This window comes from Haliotis rubra, unplaced genomic scaffold (genome assembly GCF_003918875.1).
Source record: "Haliotis rubra isolate DU_JTF1 unplaced genomic scaffold, ASM391887v1 Scf125, whole genome shotgun sequence".
Taxonomy (NCBI): domain Eukaryota; kingdom Metazoa; phylum Mollusca; class Gastropoda; order Lepetellida; family Haliotidae; genus Haliotis; species Haliotis rubra.
Window position 1 is genome coordinate 1185643 of NW_025765170.1, and position 16418 is coordinate 1202060.

The following is a 16418-nucleotide window of genomic DNA, read 5'->3' on the forward strand; positions in this document are numbered from 1 at the left end:
TATGATAATTATGATATGATATGATATACCATAATGATGATAATTATGATATGATAATTATGATATGATATATGATAATTATGATATGATAAGATAATTATGATATGATATGATAAGATAATTATGATATGATAATTATGATAATGATATAATATAATAACTATGATATGATATTTTGATTATTTTCAGGCTACCGTCATATACTTGGAACTTTGCTGTGAATAGTGTCAAACAAACGAATTGTTGCTGCAAATTGTGAAACATATCATAAAAAGAACGCTGTACTTGTTTGAAAACGTTGACAAAACAACATTGTGATTTTACAGTGTAGCAGTTCGCCTTGGAAACATCTAGAACCTACGTGTATTTGTCATACAGAATAGCTCATATGTGTGAGAATGTGAGTGAGTGAGTGAGTTTAGTGTTACGGCGCTTTTAGCAATATTCCAGCAATATCACGGTGGGGGACACCAGAACTGGGCTTCACACATTGTACCTATATGGGGAATCGAATCCGGGTCTTCGGCGTGACGAGCGTAAGCTTTAACCAGTAGGCTACCCCACCGCCCGTATCGTTACAAGAATTCGGGAATCAGATACAATGATTTGGTAAATTCAACAGAAATTGTTAAAGATTTTTGACGTACCATTATATAGATGTGTAAGAACAAAGAAACTGACACGGTTTATATCAAGATAGTGCCATTATGTGGGTCCATTTGTAAAATATCCGAAAAAAACAGTTAGCAATATTCGTCAGTTCGCTATAATCGTGCTCGATATAAATGTAGTTTTACTGTAAATCATTATATTCGTTTACGTAGAGTTGGAACAGGCTTACAGAGAAGCACTACCTTTTAAAGGCAGATTTTAACTGCTTGGGAACGAAGACGTCAAAGAGTGTAAATGTGCTTGTTTGTAATATTTATGATATCTTGATGCAAAATTATTTTTTACCACGTAAGTCTTATCTGCTTTTTTCTTTTCAAAGATTTAAGATGCACCATTAAATTGTCGGAAGATGAAACTCAAGGTTTTAAATGAGATGGTTTGCCAATACATTTACAATTTTTATGAAATTGATATTTTTGTTATTTTGCATGCTGCCAAGCAATATACAATTAACGTGTAAATTCCATTCAATTTATATTTTAAACTCAATACACATAAAATCTAAAACTTCAAGACAGAATTGAGTGACGTCATACATAGTCCGTATAATTGCAATTATTTCTGTTATTGTCACCATGAATACATTTCTGTAAACACAGTTACTGAGATAAAAAATAGTGGAACTCAAATATTCCATTAAAGATTACGGTTTGGGGGCATCAGTTTGCATGACGGTACAAATAGACATGAAGATTAATGTTCTTCGATTTGTAGTGACTTAAAATTGGGGACGTAGGACAGCCGCCATTGTATGTCAGATATAATGGATCATGGATCAGTTGTTTTGGTCATGAGAGTATCTCTATAGGGTCATGATGCCACGGCAAATGTAATGTTTCTATTCAACTTAATTTAGAATAGATTCAGGATTACTGTACGTTAAAAATAATTGCTGATTGTATATATCCCTTCCCAAACTCACTCACTCACTTTCTAAAAGAATCAAGCTTAGGCTGAACATTTCTTCTATAGAAAAAAACATGATCTTCAGACGTGCGTGCAGGTCGGTGGGACGGTATATACTCGGCCAAACCTAGTTCTCTGAGGCTGGGGACAGTCCAGTGATTGTGTCAGGTGATCAACATCATGAGCATCGATCTACGCAACATGGGTACGGTAACATGTGTCAAACCAAGTCAGCGAGCCTTTCCACTCGATCCCTCTCACGAAAAGCATGGCTTGCTGAAGAGAAATTGTAGCCCGGATCTCCATGAATATCACTATTATTGCAATTGTGCGTGCGTGCGTGCGTGCGTGCGTGCGCAGGCGCGCGTGTACACTTTTGCTCGTCCGGATTAATGTCGATATTTTCCGCAGTATAGCATGGATACCCTGACTCAGCCACTTCTTGATTACTCCCACAATGATGACAGGCAAGGAAGCAACAAGTACCTTCGAATTCTGGCGTGGCCAGGAACGCGACCATCGACCTTCTGCTTTCGGTCAGGCGCTCTGTGCACTAGACGGGAACTAAACACGATATCTTTTTAACGTGCGTCATCATTTTTTGAAAATTCAGAAAATATTCTCAGAATGTATTTCATAACCAACATGTGACAGATGTCAATAGGAATATTTAAGTGGTGAAAGAATTACATATATTTTATATAATTTTTATTACAAACATGCAGCGCAATCATAAAAAATGCATCTGATGAATAATGCAGTCAGATGTTTGAACGAATTCAACTTTTACATTTAATTTCTAAATGCATTTACCTTTCCCAAAATGGCTACCCAGCAAGTAAGCCTTACACGAGAATGTACCAGACCAAACTATGTCAGAAATACACGCGTTTCATACGCCGAGTTATGCGTATATCCGTAACATTTGCTTTCTCTCTCTCTTGCGCTCTCTCTATCTCTCCTCCGTTCCTTCTCTCACTCTCTCCTTCTCTGATTTAGTCATTGCTATCTGTCTGTCTCTCGCTCCTTTGAACTCTCTCTCATTCTCCCTCCCTGTCTCTGTCTGTCTCTCTTCATCACTCTCTGTCTCTTGTCGTAAGGGGCGACTAACGGGATCGGGTGGTCAGGCTCGCTGGCCTGGTTGACATATGTCATCGGTTCTCAATTGAGCAGATTGATGCTCATGCTGTTGATCACCGGATTGTCTGGTCCAGATTCGATTATATACAGAGCGCCCCCATATAGCTGGAATATTGCTGACGCGGCGTAACACTAAACTTACTCACTCATCCTCTATCAAGATCAAAGAAATCTTGTGCCATTTCGTTTGCTCGAATCCCAGCTTCGCTCTGATTATTTGAAGGTTTGTCAGGACCATGTCTGACCTGACAGGTTTCACACACACCCACTCTCTCTCTCTCTTGCTCTCTCTCTCTCTCTCTCTCTCTCTCTCTCTCTCTCTCTCTCTCTCTCTCTCTCTCTCTCTCTCTTTCTTTCTTTCTCACTCTGTCTCTGTCTCTACACATCTCACCTACACACTTACCTCCACCTACCCCCACTCCCAATCTCTCGCTTAGATCTCAAACAACAAGAATAGCGCGTCCACGATCATGAGTCAGTTACATATGACAATCAGCAATATTACGTATCAAAATTATCGCGCCTAACCATGCACTTTTATGCACTGGTGACACACTCTCGCCGTCCTAACAGCAGCACATCGACAGTTGTAGAGTTATGGGTGACAAACAAGGTAAAGCGTGAGTCGGAACTGATAAGACTACGGCAAAGTCGACTGAACTATCACGCACGGAACTTCTTATTTCTTTCGACCTGACAAAATGGGTCAATGACCGAGTGTAACCAAGCGTATATGGATCGTGACGTCTTTATACTTAATGACGGAGTAGATATTTACAACAAAATGACCAATGTCCTGTAGAACGCCAAAGGCCCCACACACCACACCCATGTCTCTCTGTGTTTCTCTCTGTGTCTGTCTGTCTCTCTCTTTCTTTCTCTATTTCTCTGTATCTCTCTGTCTCTCTTTGTCTCTCTCTCTGTGTCTCTCTGTCTCTCTCTTTCTTTCCTATTTCTCTGTCTCTCTCTGTCTCTCTCTCTGTCTCTCTCTCTCGCTTTCTCCATTTCTCTGTCTCTCTGTCTGTCTCTGTCTGTCTCTCTCTCTCGTTTATCCGGAATCTAATTATAAAATCATAAGTTTCACTATATCCAACTCACAATCCACCCTCTCTCTATATCTCTCCCTATCTCTGTCTTTCTCTCTCTCCATGTGTCTCTCACTCCCAGTCATTCAGCCCTCTCTCTTTCTCTCTGTACGTTTGTCTCACTCATCTCTATCTGTCTCTCTCTCCCGACTCTGTCCCTTTCGCTCTATCTCTCTGTCCATATCTCACTCCCAGTCATTCAGTCATTCTCCCCCTCTCTCTTACTCTCTGTGTGTTTGTCTCACTCCTCTAGCTCCTTCTCTCTCTAACTCTATCCATCTATCTCACGACCAAGTTTAACATAGCTGTATATCAATGCATACCTTCTTTACCTTCATGAATGTACACATCCTCTGCGATTCTTGGAGTGTATACTTTCAGGATCATTCCACTAATCTGCTGAAGAGGCCCGACATAGTATTGATGAAAACAGGCATTGTGTCAGACATAAAATTGACATTACTTGAATCTTCTTCTGTATCGATTATCATTACATTCCGATCAAATCATCATTAAAAAAACAATTTCATCAAAAAGATCCAGTCTTAATTAATTAAAACAGCTTTGTTTTAGATTGCATTTACAACCCAGTGCTGAACGGAGTCACCCATCACAAAACTGAACATAAGATTGGTTTTGATTACCTCAAGATGATGTTTAAAATTGTTCTCTCTCTCTCCTCTCTCTCTTCTCTCTCTCTCTCTCTCTCTCTCTCTCTCTCTCTCTCTCTCTCTCTCTCTCTCTCTCTCTCTCTCTCGTGTTTCCGGAACCTAGTGCGTCACGCTCCACCCATCTCTCTTTCACTCTCTAGCTCTCCCTATCTCTCTCTCTCCCTCTTGCTCAAACTGCCTATCTATCTGTTGACAAGCCCTTTCGTGCTCAAATGTTAGCAAAGAGAAACGCTGAAACAGCTCCCCAATGTTTGTTTTATTGTCGACACTATCAAACAGACATGTCTTCCTTCTCTTGTTGGGAAGTTTACTTCACTGAAAATCCCCTTCGTGCTCAATTGTTGGCTAATAGAAACACTGACACCTCCCCAGGTGAGCCAAGCTGCAGTTAAGAAGGTCGTAAAGCATTACTCCAGTGTACGGGACGTGGACTCCCTCAATGTCAACCTTGCTGGCAGGCTTCATGAATGATAAAGGTGAAAGTAAAAATGTGAATTTGAAAGTTGGATTATACAACACATTGGCTTCGTGGCAGTGTTAGCACGCTGAAGACAACGGTGTATCATATTAACTCGGGGTCGGTAGACGACACGGTCTGAATAATTCATGCGACCTGTCCAAGCCGAGGGAACACTTACTGGTGAAAGTGGGGTTTCTGATACGATTTGAATCACCCAGGACCGGGTTTCAAGACAGTGGCTTCTCTCTGAGTACCTCCTTAGAGAAGCGTGTTGTATTGTCAGACAATTGTATGCAGTGAAGACACACATGGCGTGTTATCGAAAGAGGTTGTTTATTCTTATGATTAATTATTTATATATTTGGTAGGGAATAAAATGCTTGCTTATTCAACATCTAGTCAGGTAATGTTTTGTTAAAACAAAAATAGGTTTGACCCTATTGTTATTGTAGGTTTCATTTACGTGCTGAATGTAACACGATGAGAGGACATTAAACGTTTCATTTTTCTAAGTACGTCTGTTAGGGAGTTAATGCTACCCTGCAATAATATATAGGCATTGAAACGTGGTTGTATAAATAGATGTACACGTGTGTAAGAAATGGACAAATGGCTGTGTATATTGACGAGTATGGGAGTTAATGTTCATGTGTGTAGGACATCTACAAGTGGTTATGTATATTGACGAGTATGTGAGTTAATGTACATGTATGTGTAGGATATCAGCTAGTGGTTGTGTATATTGACGAGTATGGGAGTTAATGTACATGTGTGTATGACATCTACAAGTGGTTGTGTATATTGACGAGTATGGGAGTTAATGTACATGTATGTGTAGGATATCAGCTAGTGGTTGTGTATATTGACGAGTATGGGAGTTAATGTATATGTGTTTAGGACATCTACAAGTGGCTATGTATATTGACGAGTATGGGAGTTAATGTACATGTGTGTAGGACATCTACAAGTGGTTATGGATATTGACGAGTATGGGAGTTAATGTACATGTGTGTAGGACATCTACAAGTGGTTATGGATATTGACGAGTATGGGAGTTAATGTATGGATATGTGTTGGAGTTAGGACATCTACAAGTGGTTATGGATATTGACGAGTATGGGAGTTAATGTACATGTATGTGTAGGATATCAGCTAGTGGTTATGGTATATTGACGAGTATGGGAGTTAATGTACATGTGTTTAGGACATCTACAAGTGGTTATGGATATTGACGAGTATGGGAGTTAATGTACATGTGTGTTTAGGACATCTACAAGTGGTTATGGATATTGACGAGTATGGGAGTTAATGTACATGTGTATAGGACATCTACAAGTGGTTATGGATATTGACGAGTATGGGAGTTAATGTACATGTGTTTAGGACATCTACAAGTGGTTATGGATATTGACGAGTATGGGAGTTAATGTACATGTGTATAGGACATCTACAAGTGGTTATGGATATTGACGAGTATGGGAGTTAATGTACATGTGTTTAGGACATCTACAAGTGGTTATGGATATTGACGAGTATGGGAGTTAATGTACATGTGTTTAGGACATCTACAAGTGGTTATGGATATTGACGAGTATGGGAGTTAATGTACATGTGTATAGGACATCTACAAGTGGTTATGGATATTGACGAGTATGGGAGTAAATGTATATGTGTTTAGGACATCTACAAGTGGTTATGGATATTGACGAGTATGGGAGTTAATGTACATGTATGTGTAGGATATCAGCTAGTGGTTGTGTATATTGACGAGTAAGGGAGTTAATGTACATGTATGTGTAGGATATCAGCTAGTGGTTGTGTATATTGACGAGTATGGGAGTTAATGTACATGTGTTTAGGACATCTACAAGTGGTTATGGATATTGACGAGTATGGGAGTTAATGTATATGTGTTTAGGACATCTACAAGTGGTTATGGATATTGACGAGTATGGGAGTTAATGTACATGTATGTGTAGGATATCAGCTAGTGGTTATGGATATTGACGAGTATGGGAGTTAATGTATATGTGTTTAGGACATCTACAAGTGGTTATGGATATTGACGAGTATGGGAGTTAATGTATATGTGTTTAGGACATCTACAAGTTAATGTATATGTGTTTAGGACATCTACAAGTGGTTATGGATATTGACGAGTATGGGAGTTAATGTACATGTGTTTAGGACATCTACAAGTGGTTATGGATATTGACGAGTATGGGAGTTAATGTATATGTGTTTAGGACATCTACAAGTGGTTATGGATATTGACGAGTATGGGAGTTAATGTACATGTATGTTTAGGACATCTACAAGTGGTTATGGATATTGACGAGTATGGGAGTTAATGTATATGTGTTTAGGACATCTACAAGTGGTTATGGATATTGACGAGTATGGGAGTTAATGTACATGTGTTTAGGACATCTACAAGTGGTTGTGTATATTGACGAGTATGAGAGTTAATGTACATGTGTTTAGGACATCTACAAGTGGTTATGGATATTGACGAGTATGGGAGTTAATGTACATGTGTTTAGGACATCTACAAGTGGTTGTGTATATTGACGAGTATGGGAGTTAATGTACATGTGTTTAGGACATCTACAAGTGGTTATGAATATTGACGAGTATGGAGTTAATGTATATGTGTAGGACATCTACAAGTGGTTATGGATATTGACGAGTATGGGAGTTAATGTACATGTGTTTAGGACATCTACAAGTGGTTATGGATATTGACGAGTATGGGAGTTAATGTATATGTGTTTAGGACATCTACAAGTGGTTATGGATATTGACGAGTGTTGGAGTTAATGTACATGTGTGTAGGAAATCGACAAGTGGTTTTGTATATTGACGAGTATGAAAAGTTTATGTACATGTGTGTAGGACATTGGCAAGAGCTTGTGTCGATTGAAGAATGACAGTTTATGTATACGTGCGAAGGTAATTCACAAGTTGGTGAGTACGAGAGTTGAGGTACACGTATGTATGAAATCGACAAGTGGTTATGTATACTTATAGATAGATGTTCATGAACCAGTTAAAACACCTTCATGGAGTCCACATTGAAATCCTCGTAACCTTTTCACCGACATTCAAATTGTTCTATATGATTGTATGTTACATGTTGCACACTTTTGTCAAATATCACGAAGTGAACAGTATATTGTTAAAACGTTATTTTATAGCCCGAGATACATGTACCAAATGACTAAAAATGCGGTGTTTGAAATACAGCCGTAAGAGGGTAACATTTTTAAAGGGGTTGCTAAAGAACGAATAAACACTTGGTGTTTTTTTTAACTCTTTTAACCATTACATCGCTAAACTCTGAGCGTTATTCTAGTTTTGTCACTTTGTCAGAAGGGTTTAAGAGGTTTATAAAACTTTGAGGGTTGTAAGAGTGTTAAATGGATTATTAAAGCATTTTGGAGGTTTGCAAAAACGTTGTTAAACGTCTTTAAGAGAGTGGATCGTTTTTTCCATGACAGTCAAACTAGGTTATCAGATGGCTATCAGATGATCGCCAGATGGACTTGCACGTTTAAGGCTTGTAAAATGAGAGGATTGAGAAGGTGTTAAATCCCTATATTTATGATAAAAAATGAACTACTAAAAACATTAATGAATACAACTACACGAATTATAGGAGATCTTGTAAAATATTATATTGTACTCATGGCTTCATCGACACAAATATTCATCGAGTGTCAGTTGTCGTCTGCCTGGCTGAAAAAAGAGTTATGGGATGGTCACTAGCTTCATATAATGGTTATTGGAAACATGAAGTGAGAGTTGAATTAATTAGTTTTAAGATAGCTTTTATGCCCTACAAATAATCCATTATGCTGTTTGACACCAGCCCTTTGACACCAGTCGATACGATCACTTTTGAGCATTTTTTTATTATTTGCCATATATACTCAAAATTCAAATTTTGATACTCACAGGACGACATGTATCATACAACAAACTGATTTTATTCACCACATGCAGTACATGTGTGTTCTAAATCATATTTCAATTCCACGGCAGAACATGAATTATGGGTGTGTAAATTAACAGTAGGAAATAACTTTATGTCATTCAAGTTTAACGCATGACCTCGTTTTAGACCCTGGTTCCCTAAATAATGAGTTTGTATTATTTATGTGATTTTTCATACACATCAACACATATTGTTAAGTGATTTTATTTTCTATTGTTAGATTAATATATGTGTTGATGGTGGGGGTTGTTTTACACTTTGTGCTTATGTTTGCGTGTTGTTGTGATTGATGGGGTAAATTTGAATGCGTTTTTTATTCCCTTTTTAAATATCTCAGATCGTGTTTGTGACAACGGTCTGTTATATGATTTTCACTATGAGATCGATAGTGTGATACGATTCAAAATGTTGATATTTACAGGTGCATGGTAGTTTCAAATGGAGTTCTCAATGACATACGTCAGTGCAGGATGTCACTAATCCACAGGTTTCAGAGATCGTGAAAAACAAATTTGTAATGATTCAAACGGATCACTTGAAATAAGACACCATCTAAAGGTCATACGAAAGGATAGCATGGAGCATCATCTGCCAAGAGACGTGACTCTGAATCACAGAACAACGTCTTTGATCGTGATACCTTGATTAAAATGCTTAGGTATAAGGAGAATGTGTCTTCCCCTTGTCTGTAGTTGTCAAGCCAGTCGACACTAACATATCTGATCTGTCCTACTCTGACCATTGTAACATGAACTGGAAACAAATTAAAGTCTGTAAAGTGTATAAAGAAAAGGCTAAAGTCTTTTCCGTCCAATGGAATTTGTTTCGTCAGAAAATCGGGACTGGTGATTCTCTGGCATTGACTTTTTATATTTGTAGCACAGTGGTTAAAGCGTTCGCTCCTTATACCGAAGGTTGTGTTCCGATTCTAAAATTGGTACGTGTGAAGCCAATTGTTGCTGTTCTAAATCAGAGCATGTGTCCATTTATAAAGAAGAATTTTGTAAATATATCTTTATAATAATACTGAAAGGCAATAGAAACGTCGCTGGAGATTGTGTTATAAAGTACCGACTTTCATCAGAGTAGAACGTCGACAAAACAGGTTATAGGCTTGGAGACGTCGTCGAATGGTTCGATTACTGACTGGTCGCTGGTGGTTTCCTGTGCTCCCCGAGCTGTTTCTGTGGCATTTGCGAATCGGTGTTGCAGGTGTTGGACGATATGACGGTCCTGGCGACGTGTTGTTACACGGGGTGGACCACTACGTGGACGGTCATCAGTTCTATTGGTGGCGTTGTATCGCTATCTAAGACGTTCTATTGTTCGTACGCTGCACTTGAAGTCATTAGCAATGACTCGAGCACGTTGACCAGCGAAGACGCCCAATGGCTTGTTGTCGTTGATCTCTCGTTAACCTAGCCTTAGCTGTTGTGTTCAGACAACAAGTGAACGACTGCCATTCAAGCCGGCAATTTATGCCTGAATGCATGCATGATGCACGTGCATCTCGATTTCAATGTGTGTGCGAACTCTTCCCTTTTCACAAACAAAAATATTTCTAACCTCAATCTCAAACAATACTCAAACAGACTATACGACCACGATTCAAGTTTTCCTCAAACTTGACTTTCGGCGTATATTTATAAAATAATAGGTTCAAATACTCCATTGATACTTAAATGTCATTTCCAATATTACGACGTTTCTTATGCTTTTCAGTATACTCATATGTAATTCATGCGACTGAAAATGTCAGTTCAATACCAGAAAGCTGCCAATTCTCCAGAAGAAGCTGACCAAAGTGAAGCAGGTGCTTCCTGCTCTGGTGTCCCTCGAACTTCAGAATATCCGTCTTGAACTGGTGCGGGTCAAATTAGGAGGGAAACGAGCTCTAAATCTTATCATGCACAAGGCTCACGGAGCACTTTTTCTGCTGAAACATCCTCTTTGGGAACCTATAATTTCTTCTCGCCTCCTGACTTGTGTTTTAGCGATGAGACAGATTGTTGGAAACCTGTAAATTAGATTCAGGACTTAAAGCGCGAGATGTTCACTGAGATCTGCTTAATGTACAACTTGAAAAAGAGGCAATGCAACAAAAAAGAAAAACACTATCAACTCGCTGAAACCTCTTTAAGGGGGTTTCCTTATTTTTTGTGTGTTTCACTTGTGGTGAAGGTATTTGTTGGCAAAAACATTTTCGTTCAAAACATCATTTGTAGCTTATAATATATTTAGATTTTGTTAAGGCCCATCTGCGTTTTTTCAAGTATTCAATGGAGTTGAACTCCGTATTTTCTCTGTAATTTGAGCCTGGAGGCCAATGCTACTGTAATGTGTATTTTCCTTGTCACGATTTGGGAGCAAGTGGTCTTTGTTAAAATCGAGAACGTTGTAGCGGTTACTTAACATCGTCACAGTGAAGATGGAAGTTAATAGTATGATGTGGCATCACAATTATTTGTTAATCAACATTTCAGTGCGTTTGCTAGCGGGACCACATCATTAGAGATCATGTTCTGATTATTATTATTGCAGGAAAGTAACATCACGTGACGCCCACTCGTTTCACGTGATGTAACAGACTCGTTTCACATAATGTAACAGACATTTTGAAACATGCTGTACTGCCATGGACGGCTGTTTCCCCAGACCTCTTGTTCTGCTGAAACGTATGGAGTAAGATTGACGACGCCTACGACAGGACCAGAACCAGCAACGCATGCTCTGTTGACCAATCTTCAGTTGGCATTTGGAAAAATGATCATTGGATTGTTTGGTCCAGATTCGATTATTTACAGACCTCCGACATATTGCTGGAATATTGAGTGCGGCGTTAAACAGCAAGCACAGCTAATATTGTTAACCGCGTTGTTACGTCAGCCCTCGTTTGGGTGTGTCGCTCTGTCACCTGGTACCAGATATTAGGCTCATCACTGAATATGTTATGGTAAAATACTGATCAGTAGATCTAACAAATATGCATTATTTTTTATAACAAAACATTTACACCACTTAACATGGACCATGATAACTTTTTCCGTTAATATATACTTTGGTGGTGTATATATACATGCTTCTAATGATATGTGTACACGACAAGAAACATACTCTGTTTCTGAGCAGAAGAAAAGATCAATGTCCTTTTCGGATAGTGAAAAAGGCCTTAAGTACCTCGTAATTATCACTTATTTCCTGGTCCAGCTAATTTGTGATTTAGTTTGCATACTGCCAACTGCGGCATAATACAAAATAAACATAACCCGATAGCCACATTCTCAATGGCCAAAGAAATGATTTGCCATGGCCTTATATTTAAGACTCCTTTCGGTCACTGGGTGCCTTTGATCCATACTTTAAAAAAACCCTTCCGGACAATTCGCGTTGTCAGTCCTAATCCTTTTATAAGGAACGTTCAAATGAAGCCATTTAACATGGTCTTGAGCCCTGGCTAATCCCCACGGCCTCCTCTACTGTTCTTATCTCGGGGTCATCAGGTATCCTATAACTCAACTATTATATTTGCTATATTTTAGTTACTTCTTTATTTAAGTAACTGTCAGGGAGCATCGATGCACAAGTCATAGTTACGGTGTTCCGGGGTTACTGACCATATCTATTTCATCAATAATATACATAGGGTAAGGACCTCCAGGAGTCGGGATGGATTTCCGAATGTACTGTTTAACCCTCACTAGGTAGACGTGGTAACACAGAGTGAGTGAGTGAGTGAGGTAGTGAGTGAGTGAGTGAGTGAGTGAGTGAGTGAATAGATTTTCGAATGAATTTTATGTGTGTTCCATGTATGTTCCATACACTGTAAAAATGAAGAACATCGATGACATGAACTGGGACGCCTGGTCGAATTAATATGGAATAACTCTTACATATCTTTTCAAATTTGCTTGTGTCAATGACTATTCAATTTCCCGATAATTTTTCATATTTAGCACCGTAGGTTATAAATGAAATATTCGGGTATCAAATGCTCAATAAGAACCGCAAGCCTAAAATCACCCATTAATATCATGTGTAGATAGATCATGTTTGTAGATAGATGTTCCTGATGCCAGTCTCTGTATCTTCTGGTCCAGGCTCGATTATTTACACACCGCCGGAAAAGTATAATTTACGAACGAACGGTCGAACGAACGAACGAACGAACGAACGAACGAACGAACACTCAACTAATATGACGATGCACCAAGCGAACCAGTTCACACCGACACAAGAGTATACTCTTTCTATGAAGGTATTGTCCTTTCCATTTTTCTGTGTAATAGCAGTACCGTTTATAAGCACTGCAATGGATATTAATATCAATAATATCTTCGGCTTAATTAGTTACACTAGTTTTAGGAACATTGCTTTAATGCCCATGGGACGACGGCTGTCTTGTTCAAACCAACACACTGTATCCTATTTAGTTCTTTGGACAACGCTACTGAACAAATGTAATAAAATATGTATGTATTGTGTACATAGCCTTGGTCTTATCACAACGCTCTGCTAACCACGGTAAGGATGTGGGTACAGTTAGGGTATCATCATAACGTGGGGTCAAGGATATAATGGAGCCAATGGTAATATCACAACGCTCTTCTGAAACGACGATGCAATGTGAGCACTTCCTGGGTATTAGTTTAAGGCTCTGCTGTTAAAGCTCGAAAACACAAAAGGGGTACATTCTGAATATTATGATAACGGTTTGATAAGCCAAAGATACAATGTGGGCACTTCCTGGGTATTAGGTTAAGGCTCTGCTGATAAAGCTCGAAAACACAAAAGGGTACATTCTGGGTATTAGGATAACGGTTTGATAAGCCAAGGATACAGTGTGGGCACTTCCTGGGTATTAGGTTAAGGCTCCGCTGATAAAGGTCGAGGTACAAAAGGGGTACATTCTGGGTATTAGGATAACGGTTTGATAAGCCAAGGATAAAATATGGGCTCTTCCTGGTTGTTAGTTTAAGGCTCTGCTGATAAAGGTCAAGAACACAAAAAGGGTACATTCCGAGTATTATGATAACGGTTTGATAAGCCAAGGATACAATGTGGGCACTTCCTGTGTGTTAGGTTAAGGCTCTGCTGATAAAGGTCAAGAACACAAAAGGGGTAAATTCCGAGTATTATGATAACGGTTTGAAAAGCCAAGGATACAATGTGGGCACTTCCTGGGTGTTAGGTTAAGGCTCTGCTGATAAAGGTCAAGAACACAAAAGGGGTACATTCTGGGTATTATGATATCGGTTCGATAAGCCAAGGATACAATGTAAGCACTACCCGGGTATTAGTTTAAGGCTCTGTTGATAAAGGTCGAGCACACAATAGGGGCGTGACCTGGGAACTATCGTAACGCTGTGCGGATTAAGGTCAAGGATACAAGAGTGATTAGTCTAAGTACTGTCATTTCATAAAGTTCTGTCGGCGACATAGGCTAGAACATGAAGCTGACGTTAAACTTGATGATGATAAGGGGTGCTGTCTTGGTATTATCATAACGCTGAGTAAGGTCAAGAATACCGTGGGGGAACTGTCTGGGTATTATATTGCTCTGATAAATATTGTCAAGGATAAAATGTTGTAACAACCTGGATATTATCCAAACTCCAGTCTGTATAACAACGCTCTTCTGATACAATGTGTATACACCATGGGTATTACAATAACGTTCCACTAACAAGGTCAAGGACACAGTAGTATAAGATAACGGTCATTTTCACATCACTGACTCTAGTGTCAGTTATTTAAAGCTTGACGTTGAAAGCTATATGATTAACACAGCCGTGAATAGTAACGTAAGGACAGATGCCGAATGGAATTCACACAAGGCTTCATTCGTTTTCAAGCGAGGGAACACAAGACTGGGTTAAACAGATTCTCGGATATATCCTCAAGCGTGTTTTCATTAATCTAGTCATATAAGTTTAATCACTATTTGTCCTTTAAAATCCAATGACAATTATTCCGGAAGACGATCGAGACTGATTGTTCTCTGGCACAGATATTAAGATCTACAATGTATGCTCTGAGCACCATGCTTTAAAACGAACTAAACAACACGCTTCTAACGAAGTGATATAACGAACTTGCTTTTTCTATTCCAGTCACTTACTTAGTGTAGAATAGTGGTCGGACAGCATTCGCCCGGGTCCGATTCCAAACGTAGGTTGCCGAAGGTCTAGTGCGAACTTACATGGCAGCAACACACACAACTGAGTGAGTTTTACGTCGCACTCAGCAACATTCAAGCTATATGGCAGCGGTTTGTAAACAATCGGGTCTGGGCCAGACAATCCAGGGATCAACAGCATGAGCATCGATCTACGCAACTGAGATACGATGACATGTGTCAACCCAGTCAGCAAGCCTCACCACCCGATCCCGTTAGTCGCATCTTACGACAAGCATGGGTTGCTGAAGACCAATTCTTAGCCGGATCTTAAATATAGCACTTTATGATATGCTAGTATACAAACCAGTAGTGAGTGTAAGCGTGTGTGCGTGTGTGCCTGCGTGCGTGCATGCGTGCGTGCGCATATGCGTGTATGTGTGTGTGTCTTCTGTTTCGTTAGGAACCCTGACTATTACAGAATCAAAGACGTACCTCTGGCATTAAGAAACTGTTGTTCTCGGTGGACAGAATTCAAAACTGCATCTTTAAATGCGAGATTCTGTCTAAGAACCTGCCTGACATTTGGTCATTCGTTCATTAACATTTGACTGTGCCAATAGAGAGACAATCATGCTATTACAATGAGATACGTTTTCGAGACGACGTGGCACCGATGCTGTTAGCTGAGTTGTCAGGAAGTTTACTAAATGGATATAATACCAAGCCGAAGGGGCGGTGGGGAAGCCTAGTGGTTAAAGCGTTCGCTCGTCACGCCGAGGCCCCGGGTTCGATTACCGACATGGATACAATGTGTGAAGCCCTTGTCGTGGTGTCCCTTGCCGTGATATTGCTGGAACATTACTACAAGCGTCGTAAAACCATATACTCACTCACTCACTCACCAAGCCAAAGAGCTATTTCAACGGTTCCACTACTGGTGATTTTGTTTGGCCTGTATACTGCAGCCATTTTGACCACTTAATCCACAGGCCTCCTCCATATAACGCGAACGTTACTGAGTGCGGCGTGAAACAAAACAAATTATATATTCCGCATTTGCAAGTGGATCTACATTGTCTTTTCCGACAATTATGTTTGTTTTTGTTTGCTTGTTAGTTGTTTAACGCCGCACTCGTCAATAATCTACCTTATGGCGGCGGTCTGTAAATAACGGAGTCTAGACCAGACAATCCAGTGATCAACAGCATGAGCATCGATCTACGAAACTGGGATACGATGACATGTGGTACCCAATTCAGCGACCTTGACGACCCCATCCCGTTGGCATGGGCTGCTGAAGACTAATTCTAACCCGGATCTTCACTGGCCTCTGTACAAAATAATTTTTTCAGTAATGACCTGTGTTCCT